Raw genomic sequence first — 21870 nt, forward strand, 5'->3', positions numbered from 1 at the left:
CTTTGTTTACCTTCACAAGCCTGGACAATGATGGCAACCCTCCCCCAGCCTCACTGCCGCCTTGCAGTTAGATCTCAGACTGCTGTGCTAGCAATCAGTGAGACTCCGTGGGTGTAGGACCCTCCGAGCCAGGTGCAGTATATAATCTCCTGGTGTGCCGTTTTTTAAGCCCGTCGGAAAAGTGCAGTATTAGGGTGGGAGTGACCCGATTTTCCAGGTCCATCTGTCACTCCTTTCTTTGACTAGGAAAGGGAACTCCCTGACTCTTTCCACTTCCCGAGTGAGGCAAAGCCTAGCCCTGTTTCAGCTTGCACATGGTGCGCTGCACTAACTCTCCTGCACCCACTGTCTGGCACTCCCTAGTGAGATGAACCCGGTACCTCAGATGGAAATTCAGAAATCACCCATCTTCTGCGTCAGTCACGCTGGGAGCTGTAGACTGCAGCTGTTCCTATTTCGCTATCTTGGCTGCACCCACACTCTAAAATTTTTAAATTATATTCAGAATTGTTTTTTCTATAGTTCACTCTATAAAGTATTTGGTTTTTTCAAAAAGCAAAATCATCGTTATTTGTGACTCTTGATAGGCCACAGAACAAGTGAATGAGTATGAGTGAGACCACTTTCTTAGATGTCTGTAAGTAGCAGGGCCATGGTAGCCCTGGTCAGTGGATGCACTTTAGCAGATGGAACTTCTAGTTTACCTGAATATTTATCCTTGACAAGGTAGGGCTGAGCCTACACTTGTTTTGGATCTTTCTAGTACAAGAAATATTAACAGAAATTGTATCTAGATACGTTTTCTTTGGAAAATCCTGTTCACAATCATAGTGTAGTCTTTGGGACTCATGCCATGCTCATTTGACTTCTTCCCATATTTTTTATGTTTCTTTTGCTAAAACTATAATGGTTTTCATTTTTTACTTAATATCACACAATTAAACTGTCCATATTTGAGCTTTATTGTAGCTTATCAGTGATAAAAAACAGGTAGTAATTGCCATTGTTTGCTTGCTTGTTTTCCTAATACGGCCTGAAAACAGCCATTCCTTATTAAGAAAGTGTGCAATGTAACATATTTGCTAGAGTTACATGGATTATATATTTCTTAAAGGGAAAAATTTGAGAGTATCATGGATTACAATCAGGATTATTATTACAGTAGTTGCTCAGATTTGGTTAAGGAAGCCCAATCAAAGTATAGTGAAAGGATTATTATCTCTCTGCTAAGATTAAGACATTGTTTCAAAAATCTCAGCCCTAATAATTCCACAACATCTGAAAACAAGTGTTTGTAATCATATGTAAGCATGAAATTGTTCCAAGTAAGTGAGGATATTTTAGTTATGTGAAAGGCAGTATCAATTTAAGGTTATTTGTTTTATACCAGTGGCTAGGATGGTGGAATTGGGGTTATTTCTACAGTTATTCTTAGATGATTACTAAACTGCTAAGAAATGCCCCATATGATTTGTATCTAGGAAAGAAAAAAATCAGTATCCTACTGTTGTCATCTCTCAGAAATGTTCATTTTATTCTGAATTAAATGTGGCTTTTGAAGTTTCCTTGAATTCCTGGTGACCACATGTTTTTATCTGGAAAACCTGGGGAAAGTTGTCTGTCCCATCTACCCTGCTGCTTTTTTTTTTTCTCGGTTGGAACTGCTGTGTAGATGATGCTTTTACTATGCAGGAGAGAGTTTTTGTTAAGGATATATTTGAAGATTGGGTTTTCCATAATGTCTTTCATTCTTTGACTTTGGCAAAGTGTACAGTAGACTTTCATGATCATTGCATACTTCTTGTCATTGAAATGTATTTTTATGTTTTTAAATGCATTCATTTTACACTTGTGACTTTATTATTGACTTTAAGAGGCAGAAATAAAAAAATAAAATTTAAAAAAAAAGAAAATGAATGCGATCCACACACCTGCGTGTGTGAGACTATCACGGCAACAGCGACACCCACAGGCATTGCCGCCTTCATGGAGAGGGCATGGAAAACTCAAGACTATCATGAATGTTCAGTTCTACACTCCAACCTTCCAAGGTGGTTTCTCCCTGAAATCGTGTGTGAGCCCAGAGAGAAACTTCCAGTTTCCGTAGAATTCTGGAGAACTCAGAGAGCCAGCCCCAGAAGCCCCCCTTTCCTGGCCGATCTGGCCCCACCTTCACCTACCACACATGGCCCTTTGTCTGTGGTCTCTGGCTTCAGAGGGCGGGTTATCCAGGGCCCTTGGGTACTCATGCATATTCGTGAAGGTGTGAAGCTGGTGGGTCTTTATAAGTGCCACTGGCGTGGTCGGACTCCTGACTGGACCTGCGTGCAGCACAAAGGCCAACTGAGGCGCACGGGTGCTGCCGGCCACTCTCTGCCCTTCTCTCTCTGTGAAATTCCGGCCAGGTGCCCCTGCGATGTCTCTCCTGACACCTTCTGATAGCCCCTTCCCCACGGAAGCCTGAGGACGAGGACGGCAAAGGGACTCGTTTGTAACCTGAACGAAAAAGATGCCCTGCCAGAGTGCTTTGAGTGGAACCCTTACCTGAACTGGCCAGAGAGACCTGCATTTTAGAGTCCAGGATTCAGATTTCATGTCAGAATAGAAGGTTCAGGCATCCAGGGCAGGGTGGCATGGAACCCACGCACGCAGACGGCCTGTGCAATGCGGCCCGCAAGGGTACCACCCTCCCTCCTTAGTCGCCTTCACCCCCACGAGGGCGTGGGGTACAGGAGGCTTTCGTTAGCCAGGCAGCAAGGGTCACCCCTCTGCTGCAGCCCAGCGAGGCTTCCCAGGCAGACGGAATCTCCCAACCTGCCGTGGAACATGGGGATTTTGGGTTTGCTGTCCTGGCTCCTTCGGAAGTGACGCTGACCCACCCTCAGACACCTGGGTGACCTCAGCACCCAAACAGATGGCAGGGGGACCAGGATCCACACTACAGTGGCCTTCTGGGTGTGTGCTCAATGGGACAGCTTGGGCCGCTCACGCTGAGTCAAACAGGTGGCAGGGGGACCAGGACTCACAGCAAGGCGGCCTTCTGGGTACCTGCTCAGTGGGACAACTTGAGCCACTCAGGCTGAGTCACAGGAGCAAGGTGTGCTTGCACTGCACACGTCCCACATGAGTCCATATTGGGGCTGGGGCCAGGGTCTCCAAGTCACCAGGGCACATGGGGATGCGAAGCCGAGGCACATCTACCTCCGCAGCTCACGCCCATGGAGGCCTCTGCGTGTCAGAAGCAGATGTAAGCCATCCAGACACCTTCCCAACTGCGCCAGGAGCTGAAGCGTTCATCTGCACTCGCATCCACCCTGCTATATGAACTCCTGTCGACCCCAGAATTTCAGCAAAAGGCACATCCTTTCCTAGCAATGGAGCCACTGGGGGAGTTGAAGGACGTGGAAGAGCCCACTTTTCTGGAACCACTCCTCAGCCAGGAAGAACACTGGGCTCAGTTGGAGGAGCTTTAGGACGCAGGGTTGGGAAAGGATGGGGACAGGGGGGTGGTCCTTCTTTCGCGGTGAACTTCTGGCTCGGTATGGAGACCTGTGTCTTCCCTTCCAGCTGACCTGTCTAGGATTCCTGAGTCCAGGTCCAGCAAGAGACTCCACAGAAAGGAGGGCTGTCATTCTTTTCTGAGCATCTCAGGGATTTCAGAGCCAGCACAGGTACTCAGAGATGGGCCGTCTACTGCCCATCTGTGGGTCCGCGGGCAGCCGGCTAGGGTTTGGGACCAGCCCAGGCAGGGCTCTCATCCCTTCCCCAGCCCCCCTATGCCTTATCCCCCCCCACGCCCCTGCCTTCTTCAGTGGTGTAGGCAGAGACCTCCACCCTGGGAAACACTGACCAGGGCAGTGGCCAGGCCTGCTCTCTTTTCCGTGGCTCAACTCCACTGCCTTCCCGCTCCACCATCACTCGTGCACCCGTGCCCTGCCATACTCCCTGGCATCACGTGGAGTGCCTGGCAACTAAATGTAGACCCCGAGATCTCTCACAAACTGTGATTCTTCTCTTTCTAGGCGGGAGGGAAGCCAGGCAGAGATGGGGAAAGGAACAGAGACAAAGTGAGAGGGAGTGACAGAGGGAGGAAAGGACGGATGAATGGAGGGACCTTGGAAGGTATGGAGGGAGGGAGGGAAAGAAAAAGAGAAGAATGGAGGGAGGGAAGGAGGGAGAAATGGAGGTATGGATGGAGGGAGAGAGGGAAGGAGAGAAGAACAGAGGGAGGGAGAGAGGGAGAGAAGGAAGAATAGAGGGAAGGATGGACAAAGGGAGAAAAGGAGCAAGAAACAGAGAAAGGAAGGCAAAGAGAAAAGCTGCCTTCTGCCTCCAGGACCAGCAGGACCTCGAACTCTGGGAAAATGTTGGGTGCCCAGTGCAGGCTGAGTGCTCGGCCAAAGGCCGTGTAGGCCGATGGTGCCCTCACCGGCCCTCGGGATTGTCAGCCTGGGTTACTTAATCTAGGAGCGATTCAGACGAATTCTACCTCCCAAGGAATGAGCGAATTCTCAAAAGAGCAGAGCCGAGACTCGAATGGTTGTCGGTTTTTCATCCACATGGTTCACAGATGTCATATCCCCACGCTAAGCCTGCAACAGAGCATGAGGCAGATACTCCCATCCACACAGGAGTCACACTCAAGCCGAGTGAACCATGATTCCAGACTCCACGTTCCTTTGCCCTCTGCAAGGTGACCTGTTGCTCACTGGTCTCTGGCCCCTGACAGCATGACCATGTGGACTGTTTGTTTCCCGAGCTCTGTGGGGACACAGAAACCTCCAGCGAAGTGTGGAAAAGCGGCATTGTGTCTTCGCTCTCCTTTGCAGTTTCCAAACAGGCCATTTTGGAGACTCCCCATGTTGCAGGAAACAGGAATGCATCATCAGGCTTGATGCCTCAGTCCCCTGCCCTGGCTCAAGACACACCAGGAGGCCTCCCTTTCGCTGACACTCCAGGCCTTCCCTCGGCTCACGAGCTCCCGAGCTTCCAACACATTGCGCTGGCTCAGGATTGGGTGTGCTCGGAGGCGTCAGGGCCCGGGGCCCACAGTTCTGGGATCCCCTCCAGTCCTCTGCCTTACTGCGGAAAAATTGTTTTGGATCCCTCGCTGCCCCTCCGGCAAGGCCCTCTCTTGCCCCACACACCCAGAGCCACCAGGGCTGCCCAGGGGCGAACAGCCTGCCCAGCCCTTTTTCTCACAATGCCCACACATTCGTTGCTTGTCCTGACGAGTACCCACCCATGGCCAACGGGAAAGGAAGGCCCTGATTTGCCCCACGCTGGCACTAGAGCCCCAGCAGCCTGATCCCGGGAAAGAGGGGCTGACGGACATCCAGGCACACCACACCAACACCACGAGGAAACCCACCCCAACACACACACAGATACACACGGGTGCACGCACACAGGCACACAAGCATACACACGGACACACACACAAGGACATACAGGCAAAGACACAGACACAGCTTGAAAGAGAGCTAGGGAGACTGGGATGGAGAGATAGAAATGTAGGGAGAGAGAGAAAGGTGGAGGAGGAGAGAGACAGAAGGTGACAGAAGAGCAAGAGGTGGAGGGGGAAATAGAGAAAGGGAGACGGCGAGGGAGTTGTAGAGCAAGAGAGACAGAGCCTTGGAGAAGGAGGCTCTGCTCAGGTAGACAGGGCAACTTTGAGCAGGCCGGGGTGAGGTGGAGGGTGCTTGGGCCAGGCTAGAAGAGGGGGTCAGGACCGCCCAAGTGGGAAAACCAACGGAGCCCTGAGACGTGTTTTTTTTTTTTTTCTTGGATTGTTTGGTTGCTTTGGGGGTGCGTTTCATAGGGTCCTTCTGTCTCCTAGGTGTGGTGGTCCCTGAGATTTGTAGAGTGCACCCGTCCATCAGGTGGAAGCCGTGGCACCAAGCGTGTCCACGGGGCCAGGCCTGGGTCTCTCTTGTGTCCTCAGGACTTGAGTTTACACGAAGTCAGTGGCAATGGGAAACAGGGTGCACAGGGACAGATTTATTCGTGGTTGGGAAAAACAATGTCCTTCCCCCGGGGAAAGCAGCCCACGTGTTCTGGAGCGGAGGTCTTGGCTGGTGACTGTGGGACCTGCTGCCCCAGCTTGGACAGTTGCAGTGGCACTTGATGAATGAATTGAACTGCCTGGGGTCCGGGGAGTGGGAAGAAACCCCGGAGGGCAGGAAACCCTAGCCTGCGCCTTTGGGATCTAGTACCGGCCACAGCGCCCCAGCTGGAGCCGGGCTCCTGGTGGGGCTGCAGCCAGGTAGAAGAGGTAGAATGCTGACGCCTGGCGGTATTGCAGCTGCGGACCCCCACGAGGAGGTTTCATCTCAACATAAATGTTTTTCTTTCTTCAGCTGTTATGTATCCTTAATTTTAGATTAGTGGTAACTCCACAAATTTAGAGGTAGAAAATATGATTGCCCACACCTTATAATCGCATTACCACCTCCCATTACCATCAACTTTCCCCCTCCTCACCACCCTCAACCCGTAGACTAGGTCTCGCCATGATGCCCAGGCTGGCCTCAAACTCCCGGGCTTAAGTGATATGCCTGCCTTGGCCTCTCAAAGTGCTGGGATCAGCGGTGTGAGTCACCATGCCCAGCCAACAACCACCAAGTTTTGATTCAGCAGCACTGGGTCGTGGAGCTAAGAACCCACAAATTTAGAAAAGTTTTTCAATATCATAACGTTTCTGTGAGGAAATAGTATTTGTTATTACATTTTTAGACTCTTTTATAATGTTCTTTTTTTTTCCACTGAACACAGTACTAAGTAGTAATTGGAAAATCACAGCATAAGTCATATTACTTTTTCTAATACAGAGTCCTTGGCTGTTCTCTAAGCTAAACCTGATCACCTACATTGAGAAAAAGAAAAAGCCCCAGAGTTTGAGGAGGCAGGAGATAGTAGCCAAACATCCAAAGAGGTGGGAGTGAATAAGGCAGATGACACAGATGAGATGTCCAAAGGTCAAGGAGAAAGCCAGATCTTAAAGTGTGGTTTGCGAAGCTATACTCCAATGGAAATCTTTTCTGAGAAGCCCTGGTTTCTTTCTCTTGCTTTTATTAGAGACAGACATCTTCTGCCCCATGCTCTTCAGTTTTCTAGGACTGGAATTCCCCTTCAACGATCATTCATCTAAGTTACAAAGAAAATCAAACCCTTTGCATGGCTTGCAAGGGACTGGAGGACCTGGCTGCTTGCTCTTTTATTGCTTTTGAGGACATGGGACCGTCTGTGATTTTTAAGGAACTCTATGTTAAACATTTTCTAATTTCCATTTTGAGTCTTGTCTAAAATGTGTGAGAGTAGTGGAGATATTGGGATTTGGTTTAGAAATCGCAGAAACACCACATCCAGATGTCGTATGTTTCCTGCTTTATAATTCCATATCCTGTGAAGGTTTCAAATGTGATTCTACAGAAATTCATACTCAATAATTTTATCAGAACACTAAGCCTCTGCCCCATATAATAAAACCTAATGTTATTTTACTTCAAAATTTTAAGTTTTTGGTATGTATTGACGCTAAAGCTGTAAACACTCTGTGCCATAATTCCTAAACTGTAATATGGTTTAATGTATCTACTTTCTACATTTAAAACTTGTACTTTGCCTTTGAGTAACTCAGAATATTGCTGAGCATGTATTAAATACCCATTTGTTTCCTGATTTTTTAATAGTTATCATTTTATAATATTCTCTTGTTCAGTTTGAAGCTTACTAGGATTTCGTCATTGATATGTGTGTGTGTGTATATATATATATACACACACAAGTATATATATAACAACATATGTAATTGATATATAGCTATATATTTTATATATGTGTATATACACACTTATGTGAATATATGCATGTGTACATAACATTGATTTTTTGACCAATAAAAATTGCATAATTATGCATTTTCTACATTATAATAATTTCATAGATATATATTGTAAAATGTTTAATACAATTAAGTTGATGAACATTCATATCACCTCACATGGTTATGATTTTGTAGTGAGAGCATTTGAGGTCTCCTATTGTTGTAGCAAATTTTAAGCATACAAAACACTGTTATTAACTACATTTTAAAGCTATACATTAGACCCCCAAAACTTACTTATCTTATAACTGAAAGTTTGAACTCTTTGAACACCTTACCATTTTTTCTATCTCCAGGCCTGGTCATTACCATTGTACTCTCTGCTTCTGTGAGTTCAGGCTTTTTAAATTCTCAATTTAAGTGAGAACATACAGTGTTTGTTTTTCTGTGTCCAGCTTATTTTGCATAGCATAATGTACCCAGGTCCATTCATGTTGTTGAAATAGCAGAATTTCATTCTTTTTTATGGGTGAATAATATTCAGTTGTCTATTTTACCACATTTTCCTTATCCATTCAGCATCTACAGAGATGTCATTTTTTTAAAAAAGTACTCTTGATAGTTGTGAATAACGCTGCATTGAATACAGGGGTGCAGATTATTTTTGAGATGCTGATTTTATTTTGTTTATAGACAGAAGTGGAATTTCGGGATTGTATGATAGTTCAATTTTTTTAAAATAACCTGCATACTAATTTTCATAATGACTCTTCCAGTTTACAACTCATTAAGACTGTACAGAAATATTTTGTCACATCCTTGTTAACACTTATCATATCTCTTTTTTTTGATATTAGCCATTCCAACTGCTGTAAAGAGGTATCTTTTCATTTGCAATTTTCTCATGAATGGTAATGTTTAGCATCTTTCTACACACCTGTTGGATATTTGAATATGTTTTTAAAAAATATTTAGTCTTGGTCGTTGGAGCCAAGATGGCCGAATTGGAATAGCTCCAGTCTACAAATCCCAGCTTGAGTGACGCAAAAGATGGGTGATTTCTGCATTTCCAACTAAGGTACCAGGCTCATCTCACTGGGGAATGCCTGTCAGTGGGTACCAGACAGTGGGTACAGCACACCACGCATAAGCCAAAGCAGGGCGAGGCATCGCCTCACTGGAGAACTGCAAGGGGTCAGGGAATTCCCTTTCCTAGTCAAAGAAAGGGGTGACAGATGGCACCTGGAAAATCGGGTCACTCCCACCCTAATACTGCGCTTTTCCAATAGGCTTCACAAACAGCACACCAGGAGATTATATCCTGCACCTGGCTCAGAGGTTCTTATGCCCACAGAACCTCACTCATTGCTAGCACAGCAGTCTGAGATCAAACTGCAAGGTGGCAGTGAGGCTGGGGGAGGTTCACCCACCATTGCTCAGGATTCAGTACATAAACAAAGTGGCTGTGAAGCTCGAACTCAGTGCAGCCCATCACAGTTCAAGGAGGTCTGCCTGCCTCTGTAGGCTCCCCCTCTGGAGGCAGGGCACAGACAAACAAAAGACAGCAATAACCTCTACAGATATAAATGTCCCTGTCCCACAGCTTTGAAGAGAGTAGTGGTTCTCCCAGCATGCAGCTGGAGATCTGAGAATGGGAAAACTGCCTCCTTAAGTGGGTCCCTGAACCCCGAGTATCCTAACTAGGAGGCACCCCCCAGTAGGGTTGGACTGACACCTCACAAGGCTGGGTATTCCTCTCAGACAAAACTTCCAGTGGAAAGATCAGGCAGCACCATTTCTGGTTCAACAATATCCGCTGTTCTGCAAACACCGCTGCCAATACCCACGCAAACAGGATATGGAGTGGACATCTTGCAAACCCCAACAGACCTGCAGCTGAGGGTCCTGACTGTTAGAAGGAAAACTAACAAACAGAAAGGACATCCACCCCAAAAACCCATCTGTACATCACCATCATCAAAGACCAAAGGTAGATAAAACCACAAAGATGGGGAAAAACAAGGCAGAAAAACCGGAAACTCTAAAAATCATAGTACCTCTCCTCCTCCAAAGGAACGCAGCTCTTCACCAGCAATGGAACAACGCTAGATAGAGAATGACTTTGATGAGTTGAGAGAGGAAGACTTCAGAAGATCAAACTACTCCAAGCTAAAGGAGGAAGTTCAAACCAATGGCAAAGAAGTTAAAAATCTTGAAAATAATTAGACAAATGGATAATTAGAATAATCAATGCAGAGAAGTCCTTAAAGGACCTGATGGAGCTGAAAACCATGACACCAGAACTACCTGATGAATAAACAAGCCTCAGTAACCAACGCGATCAACTGGAAGAAATGGTATCAGCGATGGAAGATGAAATGAATGGAATGAAGTGTGAAGAGAAGTTTAGAGAAAAAAGAATAAAAAGAAACGGACAAAGCCTCCAAGAAATACGGGACTATGTGTAAAGACCAAATCTACGTCTAATTGGTGGACTTGAAAGTGACGGGGAGAATTGAACGAAGTTGCAAAACAATCAGCAGGATATTATTAAGGGGAACTTCCCAAATCAAACAAGGCAGGCCAACATTCAAATACAGGAAATACAGAGAACACCACAAAGATACTCCTCGAGGAGAGCAACTCTAAGACACAACATTGTCAGGTTCACAAAAGTTGAAATGAAGGAAAAAATGTTAAGGGCAGCCAGAGAGAAAGGTCGGGTTACCCACAAAGGGAAACCCATCAGACTAACAGCAGATCTCTTAGCAGAAACTCTACAAGGAAGAAGAGAGTGGAGGCCAATATTCAACATTCTTTAAAGAAAACAATTTGGACCCACAATGTCATATCCAGCCAAACTAAGCTTCATAAGTGAAGGAGAAATAAAATCCTTTACAGACAAGCAAATGCTGAGAGATTTTGTCACCACCAGAAATGCCCTAAAGGAGTTCCTGAAGGAAGCACTAAACATGGAAAGGAACAACCGGTAACAGTCACTGCAAAAACTTGCCAAATTGTAAAGACCATCAAGGCTAGGAAGAAACTGCATCAATTAACGAGCAAAATAACCAGCTAACATCATAATGATAGGATCAAATTCACACTTAAAAATACTAACCTTAAATTTAAATGGGCTAAATGCTCGAATTAAAAGGCACAGACTGGCAAATTGGAAAAGAGTGAAGACCCATCAGTGTGCTGTATTCAGGAAACCCATCTCACGTGCAGAGACACACATAGGCTCAAAATAAAGGATGGAGGAAGATCTACCAAGCAAATGGAAAACAAAAAAAGGCAGGGGTTGCAATCCTAGTCTCTGATAAAACGGACTTTAAACCAACAAAGATCAAAAGAGACAAAGAAGGACATTACATAATGGTAAAGGGATTAATTCAACAAGAAGAGCTAACTATCCTAAATATATATGCACCCAATACAGGAGCACCCAGATTCATAAAGCAAGTCCTGAGTGACCTACAAAGAGACTTAGACTCTCACTCACTAATAATGGGAGACTTTAACACCCCACTGTCAACATTAGACAGATCAACGAGACAGAAAGTCAAGAAGGATACCCAGGAATTGAACTCAGCTCTGCACCAAGCGGACCTAATAGACATCTACAGAACTCTCCACCGCAAATCAAGAGAATATACATTATTTTCAGCACCACACCACACCTATTCCAAAATTGACCATATACTTGTAAGTAAAGCTCTCCTCAATAAATGTAAAAGAACAGAAATTATAACAAACTATCTCTCAGATCACAGTGCAATCAAGCTAGAACTCAGGATTAAGAATCTCACTCAAAACCGCTCAACTACATGGAAACGGAACAACCTGCTCCTGAATGACTACTGGGTACATAATGAAATGAAGGCAGAAATAACGATGTTCTTTGAAGCTGGAAACCATCATTCTCAGCAAACTATCTCAAGGACAAAAAACCAAACACCACATGTTCTCACTCATAGATGGGAATTGAACAATTAGAACACATAGACACAGGAAGGGGAACATCACACACCAGGGACTGTTGTGGGGTGGGGGCAGGGGGGAGGGATAGCATTAGGAGATATACCTAATGCTAAATGACGAGTTAATGGGTGCAGCACAACAACATGGCACATGTATACATATGTAACAAACTTGCACATTGTGCACATGTACCCTAAAAGTTAAAGTATAATAATATTAAAAAATAACATTTAGTCTTTTGCCTATTTTTCAGTTGGGTATTATAATTATTATTGTTTAGCTTCTGATTTGTATGAGTTTCTGCTATATTTTGAATAATATCCTCTTATCATATATGATTTGCAAATATTTTATCCCATCTTAAATGTTTTCTTATTTTTTGCTGTGCACAATAGTTTAATACACTACAACTTTATGTCTGGTTTTATTGCTATACTTTTGATATTATATTTTTAAAAAATTGCCAAGGCCAGTGTCATGGAGGCTTTTCATATGCTTTTTTAAAGATTTTCTTTTAAGAATTTATGTATTAAATTTGTTTTAAGTCAATTTTTGTGTCTGGTGTAAGAAATATGATCAAGTTTTATTATTGTGCTTGTGAGTATCCAGTTTTCCCAGCACTAAGTATTGAAAAGGCTACACTTTTTGCATTGTGTATTCATAGTGCCCTTGTCAAAGATTAACTTTAGATGCATAGATTTACTTCTGGGCTCTGTATTCTGTTCCATTGGTTTTTGTGTGGGTTCCTATAAACATACCATTCTATTATGTTTAATGTAGTCTTGAAATGTAGTTTTAAATAATAAAGTATAATGTCCCCAGATTTCGTTTTATTCCTCATGATTGCTTTGGCTTTTCAATATTTCTTATAGTTTTATATACATTGCAGAATTTATTTTCTGTTACTGTAAAAAGTGACACAGGAATTTTGATAGGAAGTTGAATTAATATACAGATTGCTTTGGTTAATGTGGCTTTTAGACAATATTCTTCTAATCCATAAACATATAATATATTTACATTTATTGGTATTTTTTTAAAATTTTTTCATCAATATATTTTATTTTTTATTGTAAAGATCTTTCACCACATTGGTTAAATTTATTGCCAAGAAATCTATTAGTTTGTTGCTATTGTAAATGAGATTTTTTTCTTTTTTATTGGTTTGTTGCTAGCATACAGAAACAAAACTGATATTTGTATGTTAATTGTATATTCTGCTTCTTTACTGAGTGCATTTATTAGATGCACTATTTATATATAGATGAATTAAATGCACTATTTAAATGAACTACTTATGTTTTTTATATATAATATTATGTCATCTACAAACAGTGACGTTATTTCTTCTTTTCAATTTGGATCTTTTAGCTTCTCTTGCTTAATTTTTTGACGTAGGACTTAATTATTCTATGTAGGACTTCCAGTTCTATATTAAAATAGAACCGTTAGAATGGGCATAATATAGACTTGCAATGGTGTTTGTGCATTTGAAGGAGCAAACACCTCTTTTCATTATTTTGTTGTTGTTGTTGTTTTGTTTTTGAGATGGAGTCTCACTTTGTCACCCAGGCTGGAGTGCTGTGGTACGATCTTGGCTCACTGCAAGCTTCACCTCCTGGGTTCAAGAAATTCTCTGCCTCAGCATCCCGATTAGCTGGGATTACAGGCGCCAACAACCATGCCCGGCTAATTTTTGTATTTTTAGTAGGGACAGTGTTTCACTATCTTGTCCAGGCTGGTCTTGAACGCCTGACCTCGGCCTCCCAAAATGCTGGGATTACAGGTTTGGGCCACCGTGCCCAGCCACCTCTTTTCATTTTTATAAACTGGTTTTAGTAGGTAAAGATCTTCATCTTTTGGGTCTCAAGGCTGATGAGACCTTTACTGGGTTTGCAGTAAATAGGCTTCTAGCTGCATCATAAGGTCGCTGCCAAATCTGGAATGAGTTTTACCTTTAGTGGGCTTGTTGCCAGGAGCACGTATGGTTCTGAGTTCTGTCATGTTTTTCGGCAGGCTGGATTGTTTTCAGGGCTTTGTTCTGTGGAGCAGGCACTAGGGCAGGTTCTGCTATATGCTGGGACTAATAGCAGATATGTGGGTGAGTGTGGCTTCCACTGAGTACCTAACAGGGTTTCCCCAGTTTATCTACAAACAGTGACTTTTGAACTGTTTTGTGTGAGTCACGAGTATGATGTCCCCAGCTTTTTTCTTATTCCTCATGATTGGTTTGGCCATTCAGCCTACATTGTAGGCTTACATTTTATATTACTATAAAAATTGGGACAGGGATTTTGATAGGGATTTGAGTTAACTTACAGATTGCTTTGGATAACATGACCCCTTATTAACCAAAGGAACTGCCTTCTCAAAATGACCCTTTTCGATCTTGGGTTTTAGCAAAGTTTAATAAGGCCCTGTATACCAAAGCTAACTATATTGCCTAGGCTGTTCTTGAACTCCTGGCCTGGCAGTCCTCCTGCCTCAGGCTCTTAAATGGGAGAGATTACTGTTATGAGCCACTGTGCCTGGATCTCTCATAAAGTTACTTTGGTTGATGGATGGCTGACTAGTTTTTATTGCTGCAAGGGAATAGAAAAGTAGGGACCCCCTATTCCATCACTTTGATAATGTCACTGTCTCCATACATTTCTTCCTTATTTTGTTCTTTTGTATGTTTGTGTGTTATTTTAGGTTCAAATATTAAGACCAATAGGCTAGGATTTATACATTGTGTGAAAAGTAAATTAGATAGCCAGTAGGAACCCTATATAAATTATAATGTTCCCCCAAAAAATTAAGTTTAGTGCAGGCAAAAAGGGCTCATTAAAATTTTCATCCACTTTTTTCAACCTCTGTCCAAACTATAATATAATTTGTGCCTCAATTTTTATTTTATCAATTACTTTTAACCATATTTCATAAAATTTATCTTTTTTCTTTATTTAGAAATGTAAGACTATTATTTGCTTTTAAAGGCTGTAATACAGCTTTTTTATTTTGTGAAATAATAGCAACAATATTACAAATATTTATAGTGTAAATACTTATTCACTTAAATCTTCCCATTAGAGAATTTCATTAATTATTGTAGTGTATTTCTGTAAAATTGTACTGCCACACACTACAGGGCAATGATTCAAAATGCCTGGTCTTCACAGATGCATAGTCACAGTTGAACATTGTAGTTATTTAGAAAAATTCTTTTCTAGTGTTATATCAATGTTCCAAACAAGATTTTATGGGTAAATATTTCTCCCATTCTGGTTTTGCAATTCCATGTTAACTGTATTTTTATTTTAGGGTAGGTTCCTTGACATTGGTTTATAGTATTTTTGGTTTTACCTAAGTATTATTTTGGATGACAATGTGCAGCAACTTTTAATGTACAGTTTATGTCAATGTGCAGTTTAATTACAATATGAATCAGCCATATATTTATTCACAATTCAAGTTTAACAAACTTAATGAAAACTAAGCAAACTAACATTACACGATAAAGCCCCAATCAGCTAGCTTATACTTAAGCAAATACACCAAAAAATAGTTTGTAGCTTTATTGCTGCTTTTGTTCAAATTATGGTTTATATTCCCTATGACCAAAGAAATTTCTGATATTTTCCTACCACGCTAAAGAAACAGACAAGAAGACACTGATTATACTTTCAAGTAGCAGTTTGTTTAGGGCCCCAGATATTCCATCTGTAGACCACTATGCTCATATATCTTTGTTTTAATAAGGCTGTAGCCCAAAATCTTACATTTTTTTGGAAATTAAAGCTTTTCATTTCCATACTAAAGACAGGACAGTCCCATGATCTAAATCCAAGGGTGATGGCTTAGAGTGAGGACCATTTCTTGTTGACATGGAGATGGTTGAGTTGGTCTACAATAAATCTATGGGAGAGGCAGGTTGTGGTAAGTTGGAAGTGTTGGCTGCCTTCATGGTCTCGAAGTTCTCTGTGAAGTTCACCTCAGCACTGCTCTACTCCTGTTGTGCTCTCAGGTTTGGAATGCTTGGCCAGTAGTGGTTCTCCACATGGTTCTCAACTGCCAGTGCTTTCCTGATCCACTGCCTGCCAGAAATGCAATTGCAGCAGAGGAGGCTGGTAAGGGGACAGGAGCCAGAGATGGTAACCGGCCATTGCCTGGTGGGGGAAGAGAGCAGTGGGCTCTCAAGCCTAGCTCACATGCCAAGTGCCATTCTCATCCCCGCACCCAGTGGTGTCCCCCATAATGTGGACTGCCTGGCCTGAGGTAAATGGAGAGCCCAGCTAAGGCATAAAGTTGAAAAGGGGCTTTCCAGAGTCCCAAGGGTGCTGGACATCTCACCAGCCATGGAAAGAGTGTTTGTCCTTGTGGCCACTGATAGACAATGATGGGAGCCTGCCCACATTTCAGGGCCTTCTGGAGTCTTCACTTGAGAGTTCAGCTCTGGCAACAGAGGACACTTCTGGTGTCCAGAGATTCTCAGTGCCTGGCGGATGTAAAACCGATTGATGGCATCTGCTGATTTCTGGGAGCACTGCTTGGCCATCCTTATCTGTGGGCCCCAGACAAGGCACTGCAGAAAGCTTGGTCTCTGGCTAGCATTCTGGATTGTGAGACAGCGTGGCTGCAGCTAGCACTGGATGGAGAGAGTACAGTGTGGTGAAGTGGGGTAGTTGGCATTCTGCCACATGGCCTAGAGTTTCTCGTGACTCTGGACTGCCCAGGTGTGGTGAACAGAAAGGAATCAGGGAGTGGAGACCATTTCTAGGCCACAGCTCAGGGAAGGAGAACCCAGGCTGAGCCTGGTGATTGTCCTGAGTTGAGTAGACGAAGCTGGAGTCCGGGGAGACCAAAGAAGCTCAGATAAACTCTGCAGGGCAGAGTATTCAGGGCATGAAAAGGACAAAGTCACAAAACAAAAACTCTCCAGTCTTCAGTTAAATACTGATCAGCACATGTATGTGTGTAAACTACAAGTCTGGGGGAAAAATACCTGAAGGAAACAGAAATAACAATGCTTGAACCTCCCACAGAACCAGGCATATTTGGTGTTCCCACCAGCAACAGTGGAGAAATCTTATACTTTCCAGACGATTGGATGGAACGCTCAGAAAAGAATTGCCTCAGCAGTGCGGAAGATTAGATCTACGCCGAGGCTGCTGAGGTCCTAATTAAAAAGACCTCAAAGAAAACCCTCAAAGAACCAAAATCTTTCCAGATAATTTAACTGCATCCTAGACATAGCTCAATAATATTATGGGAACCCAACAATATCCAACACACAATAAGATATATTTCATGTTGTCTGCCATCCAGCTGAAAATTACCAGGAATGTGAAAAAAAAAGAAATGTCTCAATAATGAGAAGAAAACTTGATCAATAGATGCAGAAATGGCAAATAAGATGGAATTAGTAAGTAATGATATTAAAACAGTTATTGTAATGATAACGTTCCACAAGAAGAAAGTAAAGGGAAGCTAGAACATGGAAGTAGAGATATGGAAGACCCAGCTTGAAATTTTAGAGATGAAAAATACAATGTCTGAGATGAAAAATATAATAAATGGCATTTAAAATAGAATAGATGTTATACAAAAGAGGATTAGTCAACTGGAAGACATAGCAGTAGAAACTATCAAAAATGGAACATGGAGAAAATAATGGAAAAAATTGAACAGAAAATCAGCACCAACAGGGCTAATATATGTGTAATTGGAGTTCCTGAAGAAGGTGGGGAGGAGTAGAAGAAAAAATATTTCAAAAAACTGTGGCTGAAAAAATTTAAATTTGAGAGAAACTGTAATCCCAGAGATCTAAGAACCAAGGAACGCTTAGCACAAGAGACATAAGGATGACACACTGAAGTACATCATAATCCAATTGCCCCAAACCAGTGACAAAGAGAAAATCTGAAAAGTTACCAAAGGAAAAAGGACATTATACAGAGACGAACAAAGATGAAAATGGGCTGAGCATGGTGGCTCACACCTGTAATCCCAGCACTTTGGGAGGCTGAGGCAGGATGATCACTTGAGCCAAGGAGTTCAAGACCAGCATGGGCAACATGGCAAAACCCCGTCTCTACTACAAACACAAAAATTACCAAGGCATGGTGAAATGCATCTGTAACCCCAGCTACTCAGGAGGCTGAGGCAGGGAGAATCGCTTGACCCCGGGAGGCGGAGGTTGCAGTGAGCTGAGATGGTGCCATTGCACTCCAGCCTGGGCAACAGAGCAAGATTCTGTCTCAAAGAAAAAAGATGGCAGACATCTGGTTAGAAACAACGCAAGGCCGGATGTGATGGCACACGCCTGTTATCCCAGCACTTTGGGAGGCTAAGGCAGGATGATCACTTGAGCCCAGGAGTTCTAGACCAGCCTGGGTAATATGGAAAAACCTTGCCTCTACATAAAATGCAAAAATTAGCTGGGTGTGGTGGCGCATGCCTGTACTCCCAGCTACTTGGGATGCTGGGGCGAGAGGATTTCTTGAACCCAGGAAGTAAAGGTTTCAGTGAGCTGAAATCATGCCACTGCGCTGCAGCCTGGGTGACAGAGCAAGACCCTGTCTCCAAAAAAAAAGAAACAATGCAAACCAGAGGATAGTAAGAGTGACTTCTATAAAATACTTAAGGATGAAACGATTGTCAGTCTAGAATTCTACACCCAGCAAAAATATCTTTCAAAGATGATAGTGCAATAAAGACTTTCAGACATTGAAAACTTGAGGAATACATCACCAGCAAGTCTTCATTACAAGGAATATTAAAGGAAATCCTTCAGGCAGAGGGAAAGTGAAACCAGATGGAAGTCCAGATGTACACAAAAGAATGTAGAGCACCAGAGATGGCAAATGTGTGAGCAAAAATTCAACATTAAAAAGCATTTTTAAAAGATAATTGACGGTCTAAGGCAAAAAATGATAACAAATTAATGTGAGTTTACAGCACTTATAGAAGTAAAATGCATGAAAACAATAAAACAAAATCCAAAAGGAGGGAAATGAATGGACACTGTTTTAAGGTTCTTATCCTCTATGTGAAGTGATATAATGTTGATGGCAGCCAATGCTAAGTTAAATACATATACTGTATTAGTCTGATCTTTTACTGTTATAAAGAAATGTCTGACACTTCTTAAAATAAGACATTTATGCAGCCAAAAAACACATGAAAAAATGCTCACCATCACTGGCCATCAGAGAAATGTGAATCAAAACCACAATATCATCACTGGCCATCAGAGAAATGCAAATCAAAATCACAATGAGATACCATCTCACACCAGTTAGAATGGCGATCATTAAAATGTCAGGAAACAACAGGTGCTGGAGAGGATGTAGAGAAATTGGAACACTTTTACACTGTTGGTGGGACTGTAACCTAGCTCAACCATTGTGGATGTCAGTGTGGAGATTCTTCTAGAAATACCATTTGACCCAGCCATCCCATTACTGGGTATATACACAAAGAATTATAAATCATGCTGCAATAAAGACACATGCACACATATGTTTACTACGGCACTATTCACAATAGCAGAGACTTGGAGTCAACACAACTGTCCAACAATGATAGACTGGATTAAGAAAATGTGGCACATATACACCATGGAATAGTATGCAGCCATAAAAATTGATGAGTTCATGTCCTTTGTAGGGACATGGATGAAGCTGGAAACCATCATTCTCAGCAAACTACAGCAAGAACAAAAAACGAAACTCCTCCTGTTCTCATTCATGGGTGGGAATTGAACAATGAGAACACATGGACACAGGAAGGGGAACATCACACACCAGAGACTGTTGTGGGTTAGGGGGAGGGGGTAGTGATAGTATTAGGAGACATACCTAATGCTAAATGACGAGTTAATGGGTGCAGCACACAAACATGACACATGTATTCATATGTAACAATCTTGCACGTTGTGCACATGTACCCTAAAACTTAAAGTATAATAATAATAATTTAAAAATAATAGTAAATAAATTTAAAAAAAGAAATGTCTGAGACTGGGGCTGGGCATGGTGGCTTACACCTGTAATCCCAGCACTTTAGGAGGCTGAGGCGGGTGGATTATGAGTTCAAGAGATTGAGACTATCCTGGCCAATATGGTGAAACCCTGTCTCTACTAAAAATACAAAAAAAAAAATTAGGTGGGCTCGGTGGCTTATGCCTGTAGTCCCAGCTAAGCTACTTGGGAGGCTGAGGCAGCAGAATCACTTGAACCAGGGAGGCGGAGGTTGCAGTGAGCCGAGATCGCACCACTGCACTGCAGCCTGGGAGACAGAGTGAGACTACGTCTCAAAAAAAAAAAATGTCTGAGACTGGGGAATTTATGATGAAAAGAGGTTTAATTGGCTCACAGTTCTGCAGGCTGCACAGGAAACGTGATTCTGTCATCTGCTCGGCTTCTGGGGAGGCCTCAGTGAGCTTACAATCATGACAGAAGGCAAAGGGGAAGCAGGCGCATCTTATGTGACTGGAGCAGGAGGAAGAGAGAGAGGGGGAGTTGCCACACTCTATTAAACAACCAGATCTTGTGAGAACCCACTCGCTATGTGGTACCAAGCGGGGATGGTGTTAAACCATGAGAAACTGGCTCCATGATCCAATCACATCCCTCCAGGCCCCACGTTTGGCATTGGGGATTACATTTCCACATGAGATTTGGGTAGGGACACAGATCCAAACCATATGATATACCATAAACCATAGAGCAATGATTAAAACTCAAAACCAAATGAAGCAAAAATAGTTAGATGTAAAAGGCCAAAAAAGAAGATTAAATGAAATAAAAATACTCAACAAATTCAAAAGAAGTCAGAGAAAGAAGAAAAGGAGAAGAAACTACAGATGAGACAAATAGAAAGCAAACAGAAAGATGACCAATTAAAACCAAACTCTCCGGCATTCCACCAGTTGCGTGTGATTATTTAGCAACTCTCTGCCTCTGACAACAATACCTGTCACACAGGTTTGTCATCAGAGCTTGTCACATGTGATATGGAAAGCCTGCTGTTTGCAGACCTGCAATCAATATACATTAGCTTGTATTGTTGGTAGCAGAGACCCAGGTCTCTGTGTTGGTCATGCTAAGAGCTCCCTTCTCATTGCTCTGTTTTCCTCCTCCTTTGATCCCTTTCTGTACTTCCACGCCCCACACCATCTGGTTGGAGAAGATTCTCAGCCTCTCGGTCTGCAAATGTTCAAAGTCCGTGTATCAAATAGCCAACAAATGTATTTCAGTAAGTTTATCTGCTACCCAGGGATCCAGGAGAAATGCTTTCCTTTCTGCAAGAAGTCCGTGGCTGCTGATGCCAACAATGTGTTCTGTCTGTCCTCTTCTCTTTTCTGATCTGCATATTCTCAACTGCCCTGCACTTCTGGGAAGACTTGACACAGGGACAACTATGAGTTTTTGTAAGAAGATGAGAAGTCATTACTTTGGTAACCATCCATTAGACGTTCCAATATTGCTGCAGACATGGACTCTAGCATGTTCTCTTCTTCTCTGACACACACCCCTTCCCCCATTGGCCACAGCAACTTGGGTTTGCTCTTCAGCTATTGCAGGGCCTACCTCTGGGGAACTGTGACTTGCTTTATACCCTATCCAATAACACAGTGTGTCCTTATACACAGTAGGTGTTCAATATACATCTGTTGAAGGGATTTCATCACAGTTAAATCTGTGGAGAGTTCAGCAGATAAGTGAATTGCTCAAGATGGTCAGAGACTGTCTTATTGCATTTGGGCTACTGTAACAAAATACCTTAGCCAAGGGGGCTTATAAGCAGCAGAAATTTATGTCTCATAGGTCTGTATGCTGGCAAGGGGAAGGCCAAGGTAGTGTCTGTTGAGGGCCTGTTCCTTATAGAAGGCACCTCCTAGCTGTGTCCTCACATGGTGGAAGGGGAGAAGAAGCTCCCTTGGCTCCCTTTTACAAAGCCACTTATCCCATTCATGGGGTCTTTGCTTTCATGATGAAATCACTTCCTAAAGTCTTTGCCTCCTCCTAATTCAAACCTAACCTATCAGGGGTTAGGTTTCAACACACGGATTTTAG

Source organism: Pongo pygmaeus, chromosome 22 (assembly GCF_028885625.2).
Source record: "Pongo pygmaeus isolate AG05252 chromosome 22, NHGRI_mPonPyg2-v2.0_pri, whole genome shotgun sequence".
Classification (NCBI taxonomy): Eukaryota; Metazoa; Chordata; class Mammalia; order Primates; family Hominidae; genus Pongo; species Pongo pygmaeus.